A 13379-nucleotide genomic window follows, 5' to 3' on the forward strand; every position below is an offset into this window, starting at 1 on the left:
CGAATTCCATAGGTGTCAAAAACGATTGAACCCACGTAATTCTGTTGAGCTACCGAGTACATAACACACACAAAATTAATACAAGTTTCTGTTTACCTTGACACTTTTATATGGCCATATGTCCATATCCCCTTCATGAATGCATAAACGCCAAACCTTAAAGCATTTTCTTAGCGGCCAAACTTCGCATTCATATAGGTAGATCTTTTAACAAAAATCATGTCGTGCAACTCGACACTTTTTCAAAAGATCTATTAAGGAAAACCTCCAGCCTCCTTTACGTTGCAATTCAAAGCACCGACCTTGGGATGATTTTTATTTGCGTGCTTTCAATCACAAGATAAAAGGTTTAACTCTTTGAACTCAAACTCTAACATTGTATTAGATGTTGAGTAGAGATCCTTTTATTTGTAATCAACAATAAGGTTTTATTTCCATCCCTAAACTATTTTGTGCAACATAATATTGACATATTCCGTCAACCTTTTCCTTTGCACAAAATGACCGATATACAAACATTTTTTCACATAGCTATGATTTAATATGTATGTCTTTTCATCATTGTACAATATATACATACCATTTCCAAAGATCTTATTCTTTGCGATTAACTTATAGAAACAAAAACTTTCTTTTTCCGAATGTCTTCAACATTATAGTTTAGACCAAACTATAATATATTTTCATTTTTCAAACGAAAAACGTCTATACAATCGTAATCGAAAAAAGATCTATCGTCGGTTTTTCAACCAACAAGACATAAGACAACATAAAGTTTTCTCTTTATGTCCAAAACACCATGTTCGATATATTTCCGATATCTTCAACTTGAACCGTTGAAATCTGATATCTACCGATCATAAACATGATCAGTTTTCTATCCACGGATTTAACCGAGACTTTGAGTACACTTTACACGTATTTCTGCCACATTATCACCATGAAGTCATAGATCCCAAATAACGCTTTTAGATTGTACAATAACCCATGGGCTGAACCATTCTGCTCCATAGTCCAGTCCTATTTCGTCCATGTGATCATTGATGCATATTTGAGCTTGTTCCAAACCTTGGTGAGTGATCGGAGATTGAGTCTGAGCTTGGTCTTGTCGAGGTTGATCATTTGGTTTAACATGGATCACATTCGAGCAAAATTAAATACATAAAACCTAATAGATTGTATAAGAAGTCAACATTGGATTACATTCAAGCAAATACAAACTATATGATACAATTAAGTACCTAACATAATACATTTATGAAGAAATTAATCTTGGGTCACATTCCAAGGATACAACTCTATGATGAGATATATGAAATTACATTGACTTATATATTTTTTGTCCCACGTTGTCTTATATATATAGGCATTCCCTCCTTCATTTGCCAAACTTTCAAGGGATAACCTGATTAGTCGCTCATGGATCGATTTTGATACAAAGACACTTCATTTTTTCTTAAAGTCGAATTGGATGAAATTTTATGATATTTTAATAAAAAATCGTAATAAAAAATAAATTCATCCATTTCACGTTTTCTCAATATGCAGAAGTCGAGGAAATCGTTGTCGGAGACATTAAAGAGAACGTTAACATCGATTGCAACAACTCGGGTGTTGATTTCCTTGAAGCAGAAGCTATTAGGACGTCATCCGCGACCACCAGAAAGAAGCAGGGGACATGATCGCGAGTGGGGAGTACGGTTTCTACATCTTCTCGAGCGCCTGTCGGTTCGGTCTTTACGAAACAGACTTCGGACGGGGAAAACCGACATGGGTCGGAGCTCCGTCTGTTCAACAGAAGAGCATGCCGCTTCTCCAAATCCCTGCGTCATCAAACCCTTTCTCCAAGTCCGAAGCTTCAGAGCAAATATGATGACGTGGGAAAGAGCCGAAATCAACTAGCCGTTGGAGTTGGAGGTACTATGATGACGTGGTAAATGAAATCATCCAGTAAAATAATAAATGAAAATTAGTAGTGCCTGTAAACATTTCCTCTCTATTTATCTTAAAAAGAGAGTTACAGTCATAATCAGAAACGGCATTGGGTTTCAAAATTCAAATTTCGAGATTGGAGCGGAGCCCAAGATCGATCAAGAATTGCAGTTTTTCCGGCGAATCGGCTCCATTAATCCAGAAGAATCGCAGATGCCTCTGGCGTTGCCCACATGCTTCAAGACCGAGATTCTCACGTCACCTGTTTCAGGGCATCAAAGATTCGCGAAGCGGGACACTGGGTTTGCTGTGCCGACAAGGATACAGCACAGTGTCCGAACCGACGATGACCGCGAGAGGCTGAAAACTCCAGGCTCTTTTACTTTCAGGCGATTCTGACGAAAAGAGGCCGAGACGCTCAATCAAGACCTTTTTGACGCCATCGCCCCCCTCGACCGCGGCGCCGCTGCCATGCCCGATGACAAGCTCCTTGTTGATCAGGTTCTCTTTTCCTTTCCTTTTGATTCACAGTGTGGCCTTGATAGACTGGAACAAGAACGTGTCAGGGTACACTACGATGATTTCCTCAAATTCGTCTCTATTGCCAATGCAATACTACTTAAATGTAGAGTGTATATGTTTTGCATATTATTTGCCCTCTTTGAAAAGCTCCAGAACCTCGTAGAACACTTGCTTGTTAGATTTTCATCACTGTTTTGATCTTGTATTGGTGTGTAGCCCCTTCCTCCTACGGTTTGATGGGGTTGATTAGCAAACATGTGGGTAACATGTGCAGAGGAAGATGATATCTGGAGTTGGGTACTTTTCTTTTTCCTCCTCTTCAAAGTTCAATTTCTTATTTTGTTAGGAGACCTGCCTTCTTCTTCCTCAGTTAGCTTCTGGAATATGATGATCCACAGGCAAACACCCTGTAAGTACCTCTCTCGTGTATTGGATTTTTCCCTTTCTGAGAACGTTTCGGTCTGTTTCTTTAATGATCATGATCATGCTGTTTTTTTTTATGCTTCAGATTATAAATAGTTGAGTTGTAACAGAAAGTAGATGACGAACCAACAAGAATCTGATTTAGAAAATGGCAAATCTTTGTACGTATTGAAAATGTATATATTTTGCATATATTTACCACGTGTTAAAAGCTTCAGAAACGCGTAGAACACTTGCTTGTTAGATTTTCATCGCTGCTTTTATGATCTTTTATCGATTTGTAGCTTCTTCCACCTAATGTTTTCATGAGGTTGAGTTTGTTGCAAAGAAAACAAAAGGGGCGAAAGAGGAAAGCAGACATGTGGGCCACATCTGCCGAGGGAGACAATATCTTAAGTTATGTACTTCTGTTTTTTCTCTTCAAAATTCAATTTCTTATTTTGTTAGGATAGACTATCCGACCTGTCTTCTTCCCCAGTTAGCTCCTAGAATCTGATTTTCAACAAGCAAATAACATCAGAATCTAGAAGCAAATAACCTGTCAGTAGGTGTCTCTTTTGTGTTGTCTTTACCTTTTTTGAGAAAGTTTTAGTCTTTTATTATGATTATGATCATGCTGGCTTTTTATATTTCGAATGACCTGTTGTTGAGTGATTTGATGGGAAGATAGAAGAGGACCCCACATGAATTTGATTTAGAAGTCGACAAAATTTTGTGTAGATTAACAGTTGAAAAATTTTTACATTTTATTTGCCCTATAGCTTCAGGGTAGAGAACTTGCTTGTTAGATTTTCATAGCTGCTATTCTGATAGTTTCTTCCACTTAAGGTTTTCTTGGGTTGTGTTTGTGGCAAAGAAAACAAAAGGGGCGAAAGCAAACACGTGGGCGGCAACATCTGACGGGGGAGACAATATCTGAAGTTAGGTACTTCTCTTTTTTCTCTTCAAAATTTAATTTTCTTATTTTGTTTGGAGTCAAGCCAACATATGTAAGTAACTCCCTCGTGTATTGGATTTTTTCCTTTTCCAAAATGTTTTGGTCTGTTTCTTTAATGATCATGATCATGCTGCATTTTATGATTCGGATTATACGTGGCTGAGTTGTAGCAGGAAGTAGATGAGGAGCCAACAAGAATCTGATTTAGATGTTTACAAAACTTGGTATAGATTGAAAATGTATATATTTTGCATATTTCATTGCTGCTGTTGTGATCGTTTATTTATGCGTAGCTTCTTCCACCTAAGGTTTTCATGAGGTTGAATTTGTTGCTAACATCGGCCGAGGAAGACAATATCTTAAGCTAGGTTCTTTTTTTTCTCTTCAAAATTCAAGACAAGTCGAACTGCCTTCTTTCTCAGTTAGCTTCTAGAAACTGATATTGAACAAGGAATTAACATTATATTCTAGAAGTAAATAACCTGTTAGTAACTCTCTTTCTGTGTTACCTTAACCTTATCAAGAAAGTTTGTCTTTTTTTATTCATGATTGTGATCATGCTGCCTTTTTATACTTCGGAAGATTGGTTGTTGAGCGGTAAAAGAAGGTAGAAGAGGACCCTACATGAAACTGATTCAGAAGTCAGGCAAAACTTGATCTAGATTTAAAACGTATAAATTTTGTATATTATTTACCCAATGTTAAAAGATTCAGAAACATGTAGAGCACTTGGTTATTAGTTTTTCATCGTTTTTGTTATGTTCTTGTACTGATGTTTGCTTCTTCTCCTATGGAATCTTGTATTGACATTTGCTTCTTCGTCCTATGGATTCCACGCGGTTGATATTTGTGCAAAGTAAACAACAGGTAAGACAGCAAACACCGACATCCGCAGAAGGAGACGATATCTTAAGGTAGGTACATTTATTTTTTTCCTCTTCAAAATTGAATTTCTTATTTTGTTTTGAGAGTCAAGCCAATATCTGTCTTCTTCGAAAGCTAGCTTTTAAAATATGATTTTCTACAGAGATAAATACCCGTAAGTAACTCTCTTGGTATTGGATTTTTCCCTTTTCGAGAATGTTTTGGTCTGTTTCTTTAATAATCATGATCATGCTGCTTTCTTTTTATGCTTTGGATTATATGTTGTGTAGTTGTAACAGAAAGTAGATGGACAACCAACAAGAATCTGATTTAAAATATGGCAAAACTTGGTTGAAAATGTATATATTTTGCATATTATTTTCCACATGTTAAAGCTTTAGAAACGCGTAGAACACTTGCTTGTTAGATTTTCATCGCTGCTTTTCTGATCTTTTATTGATTTGTAGCTTCATCCACCAAATGTTTTCATGGGGTTGAGATTGTTGCTAAGAAAACGATAGGGGCGAAAGACAAAAGCAAACATGTGGGCAACATCCGCCGAGGGAGACAACATCTTAAGTTAGGTACTTTTGTTTTTTCTCTTCAAAATTCAATTTCTTATTTTGTTAGGATAGACAATCCGACCCGTCTTCTTCCTCAGTTAGCTTCTAGAATCTGATTTTCAACAAGCAAATAACATCAGAATCTAGAAGCAAATAACGTGTCAGTAGGTGTATCTTTGATAAGAACACCAAAGTAATTCTTACGTATTGATATCAAAACCCAACACAAGATAACGGTTTGATTATTGAGAGTATCCTTCTCTCCCCAAAAAACCCAGACATTTACCAAAAGCCAAAACATGAAAAACCCCTCTCATATCTGTAGTTTATATATTCTAACCCTAGTCCAAAATGATGAGCTGGCATCAAAATAACCGACTAGAGAAACACCACAATATTAGATTCAATGAATCTCATATCACATGCGTGGCATGTTGTTAACGAACCCGGCCTCTATCAATACCCCCTCCCTAAAGATTCAGCTTGTCCCCAAGCTGAAGACGCAACCTTGAAGCCACAAACTGGCTAAAGCTAACAATGGCAAAATGACTTCGATAAAATTTCAGCCGATGGCTGAAGGCTGCATTAGCACCCATCTTCCTCCTCGGCCATAGACGATGGCCCGAACACGTTTGCACCAGAATTTTTAAATCATCCACAAGTGCGGTTGCAGTCCAATAAGTTCCACTCTCCAACACTATAGTCTCCTTGTTAACCATGGCATCATGTTCCACTACACGAGCCAACTCTTCCTCTCTTATTCCCCTTCCTGATTGCATTTCAGCTAGACCGCCACTTAATAGAAGTCGGAAAATCTCCCAATCCTGGCACTTTCCCCTTTGTTTCTGCTCATTGAACAACATCAATACTTTCCCAATCATACCTCTAGAATCTAGGCGAAACTTTGTCCTGTCAAATCTGCTAAACCTTCTCAAAGTTGAGCCAATGTTGCTGTGCTGTTCAGTAGCTCCAACAACGATTCCGTGAAGACAGACTTGGAGTCCAATCATAAGGATACCTAACAGGGTCAACAATCTGTCCAATATGACATTCCCCCTCATATCGAAGTACTCCATATATGCACCTCTGAGTCTAACCATCCATCCATTGGCTTCTCTTATATAAACCGACACCACAAATTTGACTTTTCGAGCCTGATATATCTTCCCACCGACATTGATTTTGGCAGAACTAGTATTGAAGAAAGTTTCAATTCGACCAATCCACTCACTAACCTTATCCTCTTCCAACACTGTATTCTCCATCGTCGTTAGACAAAGAATTTGATAGTAAGACATGACAAAGTTACGGTGAGTCACTGTCTGTGAATCCCGCACGTGACCAATGTCGGAACGGAGTTGATGTAGTGGCTCCACGTCATCTAAAAACTGAATCGCATCTTCAAGGAAATCCATCGTTTTAAGCTCCCTAAAGTGTTGAGAACCCAAATTCTTCTTTGCCGGTGTCTTCCAGGTCAGATCACACTCATAATCTTTATGTGCTTTATTCTTCTGATTTTCCTTCGCTTCTCCCATTTGTAACAATGCATATTGATCTCGATCAATACACATAGTCAATTTGGGCTTGCCACCACGTTGTGAAGACAATTCTTCAAAATTCTGGAAATATTCATTCAGAGATTGAATTGGGCACAAAGAGAGTAGCATATCACTTGTTGAACCAACATTCACATTCCCAAAATGCTCTAACAATCTTGCTTTGAAATCAGCCCAATCACGAAAACACTTTCTATTTATCTGCCAGTTAAACCCCTGCAAATCTTTTCCACCAGCACTCATCAAAACCAACCGATGTCTTCCTCTATCAGAACTCCCACCCAACTCAAAATGGTGTCCAGCACAAGCGATCCATCCCACAACTTTGGATGCACATGTTCCCACATATCGATTCTGGATATTCGACATTTCCTCGACACCCACACTAGACTTCGAACTACCGGTCGCTGTCGCTGCAGGTGAAATTAAAGGGTGATTGAGATGCGACTTACTGAGCAGAACATTCGAATCACGATTCTCGGTTGCCTGGTCCTCCATCGCGTTCGAGTCGGAATTAGGTCTAGGACCTTTATCTCTGGTTTTCATCATCGCATATAGCTCCTTCTCTCCATCCTCGTCACTAAAATACTTATAATTTCTCTGATATAGCCTGACTATATCTGTCAACACAAATTTGACTGACTTGGGCAAGTGAGCCTTCCTTCCAAAATCACCATCGTTCAACGGCTTCCTTTGACCTCCACCAGGATCTTTCAAATCTGAATCATATTCAGTGAAATGGCCAGAAACCACAGCCGTTGTAATCTGTCTCTGTTTTGACTCCGTATATTGTTCTTCGGCCATGTCTCGAGTCTTCAGGACTACATCGCTGTCGATCGGAGATTTACCGATCGGTGTCGTTTTCAACTCCATTTTCAGATCCTCTGCTTTTGTTTTGTCCTTCACCACCATTGATTCCAGCCCCACCGAAACCGCTGGCTCACCAGCGCTGAGCAACACCATCTCCCTCAGTTGAGCATTTTCACAAACACTTGGTAACCGCCCCATCGAATTCTGTTGTCGATCTCCCAACGGCGATTCGGCGGACAGTATCCTTTGCAACTTCGGATGTAGAATCTCTACTTCTAGTTTGTTTTCCACCGTCACCGGAACTGTTGCTGCGTCATCGTTGCTCGGCAAACGATCGACGAACAATTTCAACTCTAAATTCAGATTTTTTGCGCCAAACTCAAAAAAAATTTCATCTCGAGAAATCAATCGGCTCACCTTATCCTCGTCAAATACTGGTTTCTCTTTCTTCTGTAGATACCAAGAAGCCTGACCGACCAATTGCTTCAATCGATTCTTTTCCAGTACAGCCAGCGCCCTAGGTTTTTTCGGTGGCAAATGATGATCCTTAGAAATTTGTGTCATCCGATGTCGCTGGATATTCCCAACTCTTACTTTGTTCTTCATCGAAACCTTTCTTTTCCGCTGCGATTGCATGACCGTCACCTCTGTCGTCGTCGATTTCAACTCACTAGCACGATCCGGTTGCAAATCTGCCACCGGTGCGACAGGATCATCAACAATCGGTGAGAAACTTGATTTTATTTCTGCAGCATCGATCTTCATAGCTGAATCTGATTGCAGATTCTCCTCTTCTGCTTTGTGCTTCACTATCGTCGATTCCGGCTCTACCGAAACAGTAGGCTCGCCAGCGTCGCTTGGTGTCTGCTCCATCGGAACCTCGATTCCCATCATCGCACACATCTTCTTCAGCATTTCTTCCATTCTGTCCAAACATTCCATTCTTTGAACATGGCCTTCCATTTTTTTTTAACCGGATCGAAGTCTGCTCTGATACCAATTTGATAAGAACACCAAAGTAATTCTTACGTATTGATATCAAAACCCAACACAAGATAACGGTTTGATTATTGAGAGTATCCTTCTCTCCCCAAAAAACCCAGACATTTACCAAAAGCCAAAACATGAAAAACCCCTCTCATATCTGTAGTTTATATATTCTAACCCTAGTCCAAAATGATGAGCTGGCATCAAAATAACCGACTAGAGAAACACCACAATATTAGATTCAATGAATCTCATATCACATGCGTGGCATGTTGTTAACGAACCCGGCCTCTATCAATCTTTTGTGTTGTTTTTACCTTTTTCGAGGAAGTTTTAGTCCTTTTTTTATGATTATGATCATGCTAGCTTTTTATATTTCGGATAATTTGTTGTTGAGTGGTATGGGAAGGTAGAAGAGGACCCTACATGAATTTGATTTAGAAGTTGGCAAAATTTTGTATAGATTAAAAGTTGAAATTTTTTTGCATTTTATTTGCCCTATGTTAGCTTCAGAAACGTGTAGAGCACTTACTTTTCAGATTTTCTTCGTTGTTGTTCTAATCTTGTATTGATGTTGCTTCTTCCTACTAATATTTCCACGGAGTTGATATTTTTCAAGGAAAACAACAGAGGAAAATAAACATTAGGGCAACATCTTCAGAGGAAAACGTTATCTAAAGTTAAGTAATTTTATTTTATTTTTCTCTTCAAACCTCTCTTGGTAAAAGCATATGATCGAGTACCATGAGAGGTTTTATGGTGGGTGTTAGAGCGGAGAGGAGTATCCGTGAGATACATACAAGTATTGAAGGATATGTATGAAGGTGCAACCGCTGACTAAAGATATACAAAAGGAAGTACCGTGGTACATGATGTTTGCAGACGACATCGTGTTAATAGATGAGTCTAGAGAAGGAGTAAATGAACAATTAGAGTTGTGGAGGAGTACATTAGAGGCTAAGGGTTTTAGGCTTAGTGGGACGAAGACCGAGTATATGCATTGCAATTTTAGTGGGGGGCGTTCTAGTAATGTAGGAGTTAACTTATAAGGAGTATTAGTACCTCAAAACACACATTTTAAATATTTTGGCTCAATCCTTCAAAAGGATGGAGGTTGTGACGAAGATGTTAGTCACAGGATAAAAGTGGGATGGATGAAATGGAGACAAGACATGGGGTTCCTTTGCGATCGTAAAGTTCTTATATGGTTGAAAGAGAAATTCTATCGTAATGTCATAAGACCTGCATTGATGTATGGTAATGAGTGTTGGGCGGCGAAAGGACAACATGTGTCCAAAATATGTGTGGTCGAGATGAAGATGTTGCGATGGATGTGGAACATACGAATAGACCGAATTCGAAATGAGAGTATTAGAGAGAAAGTAGGAGTCATAACCATAGAAGAGAAATTATGTGAGAGACGTTTAAGGTGGTTTGGACACATAAAACATAGACCGCTAGATGTTCTGGTTAGAAAATTAGAGAGTATAAGAATGAAAGTGAAGAAACGAGGAAGGGGTAGGCCTAGACATCGAGTCATTAGAAATGACTTGGATATATTTCAAATATCGGAGAATATGACGCAAAACTGGAATGAATGGAAAAGAAAAATTCATGCAGACGACCCCAAATAAACTTGGGATTAAGGCGATGTTGTTGTTGTTGTTGATTCTCTTCAAACTTAATATTCTTCTTGTGCTAGGAAAGTCGGGCCAACATATGTCTTCTTCCTAAGCTAGCTTGTCGAATATGATGTTCATCAGACAAATATGAAATACCCTGTAAGTAACTCTGTTGTATTGGATTTTTCCTTTTTCGACAATGTTTTGGTCTTCTTAAATATCATGATCATGCTGATTTTATTTTATACTTCGGATGGTGTGTGGCTGAGTTGTAAGCCAACAGGGGAGACCACAAACATCAGGGCAACAATTGCAGAGGCCAACATATGTCTTCTCTTCAAACTTGAATTTGTTATTGTGTTTGGAGAGCCAGGCCAGCATATGTCTTCTTCCCAAGCTAGCTTGTAGAATATGATGTTCAACAGACAAATACTCCGTAAGTAACTCCCTCTTATATTGGATTTTTCCCTTTTAGAGAATGTTTTGGTCTCTTTCTTTAAAGATCATGATTATGCTGCTTTTTTTATACTTCGAATGATTTGCGGTTGAGTTATAACAGGATGCAGATTAGGAACCAAGAATCTGATTTAGAAATTGACAAATCTTAGTATAGATATAAAATGTATATATTTTGCATATTATTTGCAATGTGTTAAAAAATTGAGAAACGCGTAGAACACTTGCTTGTTACATTTTCATCGCTGCTGTTCTGCTAGCTTCTTCAACCTAAGGTTTTCATGGGGTTGAGTTTGTTGCAAAGAACACAACAGGGGCAAACATCTACCGAGGGAAACAATATCTTAAGCTAGGTACTCTTTTTTTCTCTTCAAATTTCAAGACAAGCCGAACTATCTTCTTCCTCAGTTCACTTCAAGAATCTGATTTTCAACAAGGAATTAACATCAGATTCTAGAAGCAAATAACCTGTTAGTAACTCTCTTTTGTGTTACCTTTATCTTTTCGAGAAAGTTTTATCCTTTTTTTTATGATTATGATCATGCTGCCGTTTTATACTTCGGATGATCTGTTGTTGAGCAGTAAGAGAAAGTAGAAGAGGACCCTACTTGAATCTGATTCAGAAGTCAGGCAAAACTTGTTATAGATTGAAAATGTATAAATTTTGCCCAATGTTAAAAGCTTCAAAAATATGTAGAGCACTTGATTATCAGATTTTCATCGTTGTTGTGTATGCATATTATATATATATATATATATATATATATAATATGTGTGTGTGTATATATATGTATATGTATGTATGTATATGTATATATATGTGTATGTATATAGATGTATTGCTATATGTATATATATGTGTTTATATGTATGTGTATATGACTATATGAGTATATATATGCATATGTATATGCGTGTATATATGTATATGTATGTATATATATGTATTGATATATATATATGTGTGTTTTATATGTTTATATGTGTGTATATGTATACATATATATAAGTGTATGTATATATATGTATTGATGTGTATATATATGTGTTTATATGTATGTATATGTATGTGTATATATATGCATATATGTATATGTATGTTATGTATATGTATATATGTATATTTGTATGTGTATATGTATATGTATGTGTATATTTTTATTATTTAATTTTTTATTTTTATTTTTTTATTAATTTTTTATTTTTTTATTAATTTATTAATTTTTAATTTTATTCTTACTTGGTGATGAAGTGACGGTAATTTAGAGAGGTTAAAATTTTTCACTACCGCATAGTATTTCTATTTGTCAATGTGGTAATTATTTGATGGTAAGAGTTTTTTGGATAATAATTTAAAAATATATAATTTGTTTTGGGATAAACTAATTGTAAAAGTATTTTATAACTAAAAAAATATAGGTAGACTGAGAATAGAAAAAACTATGGTATTTTCCGTCGATTACCCTTTTTAAAATTTTGTTTGAGTTTGATAGACTATAATTATAATTTATTTAGAAAAAAACAAATGAAAATATTTCTTTTGATGGAAAAAAAAACAAATTTTGATGTATATATATACGTTTTTTTCTATTAATGACTATTTGTTTGTTTTGGTAAAACGTTTTTTCCTCTTTTCAAGGACTATTTGTTTTAGAGAAATAATTTGGTATGGTAAGATCCAATAGCATGATCGAAATACTTTTTCGATGCATGTGATTTGTATACGAGAGAAGCGCGAGTTTATTTATAGTTTTTTTTCTTTATTCAAAATGTTAAAATAAGAATTTTTTTTCACTAAATAAGAAAGAATCTAATATATTTGGAAAGAAATATATTTGGAATCAATTGTATACCTAGCACATATATTTCAAAAGAAATCAACATGATCTATACTTGGGTTGTTCAACCGGTGAAATAGAAACGCAAAGCGTGTGTCTCATCTCAAGTTCGAATATAAAGTTTGGAGAAGAAACGTATAATCCAAATTAAATGGTTGGTTTTCGGCCATGGAATTAGTCTAATTTCAGAATATCCCATTACCAAAAAAAATCAACATGGATCATGAATGCGGAAATAAAATTCTGAACCGAAAAACATACCTCCAGCCATTGAGTATTATTGAGTTGAAATATGAATTCTTCTAAGTTATAGCAATTGCAAACGATGATATATTTGTTATGTCTGTTACTTAGTCTAGGGATCCAGATTTATGCCCTTTTAATAGTTTTTTTTCCATCAGAAAAAACTGATATTTGATAGTTAATCATGCAGTTAACATTGAGTAAAGTATTGGACCATTAGTCATTAACGTAGAGTTTTTCAATATGGGCAGTTATAGAAAAACTTCCAACACAGATCACATTAAAGCAAATAAAAACTATATGATACAATGAAATACCTAACATAATACATTTAAGAAGAAATAAATCTTGGATCACATTCCAAGGATACATCTCTATGATGAGATATACTTAATTACATTGACTTATATATTTTGTTGTCCCCACATTGTCTTATATATAGATATTCCCTCTTTCATTTGCCAGACTTTCAAGAATTAACGTGATTAATCACTCATGAATCGATTTTAATACAAAGACACTTCAATTTTTTTTAAAGTAGAATTGGATGAAATTTTATGATATTTTAATATAAAATCGTAATAAAAAATAAATTCATCCATTTCACGTTTTCTTAATATGTAGAA

The 13379-nt window shown here is 36.4% G+C and overlaps 1 long non-coding RNA gene across 12 annotated transcripts; it reads left to right on the forward strand.

Annotated features, from left to right (window-relative positions):
• The first annotated feature begins 1468 nt into the window (after positions 1-1468).
• On the forward strand, positions 1469-11392 carry LOC104824022. Of its 12 annotated transcripts, none has more exons than XR_773395.1 (6): positions 1469-2433; positions 2801-3802; positions 4672-4728; positions 5146-5262; positions 9214-10375; positions 10493-11392. It is a non-coding gene; the product is annotated as an uncharacterized LOC104824022 (long non-coding RNA). The 12 variants fall into 12 exon arrangements; XR_773396.1 differs by having other exon boundaries at positions 1471-2863; positions 3162-3802; XR_773391.2 differs by having other exon boundaries at positions 1472-1917; positions 2024-3802.
• Positions 11393-13379: the final 1987 nt, after the last annotated feature.

The sequence above is a fragment of the Tarenaya hassleriana genome, unplaced genomic scaffold (assembly GCF_000463585.1).
Source record: "Tarenaya hassleriana unplaced genomic scaffold, ASM46358v1 Cleome1, whole genome shotgun sequence".
NCBI classification, from domain to species: Eukaryota; Viridiplantae; Streptophyta; class Magnoliopsida; order Brassicales; family Cleomaceae; genus Tarenaya; species Tarenaya hassleriana.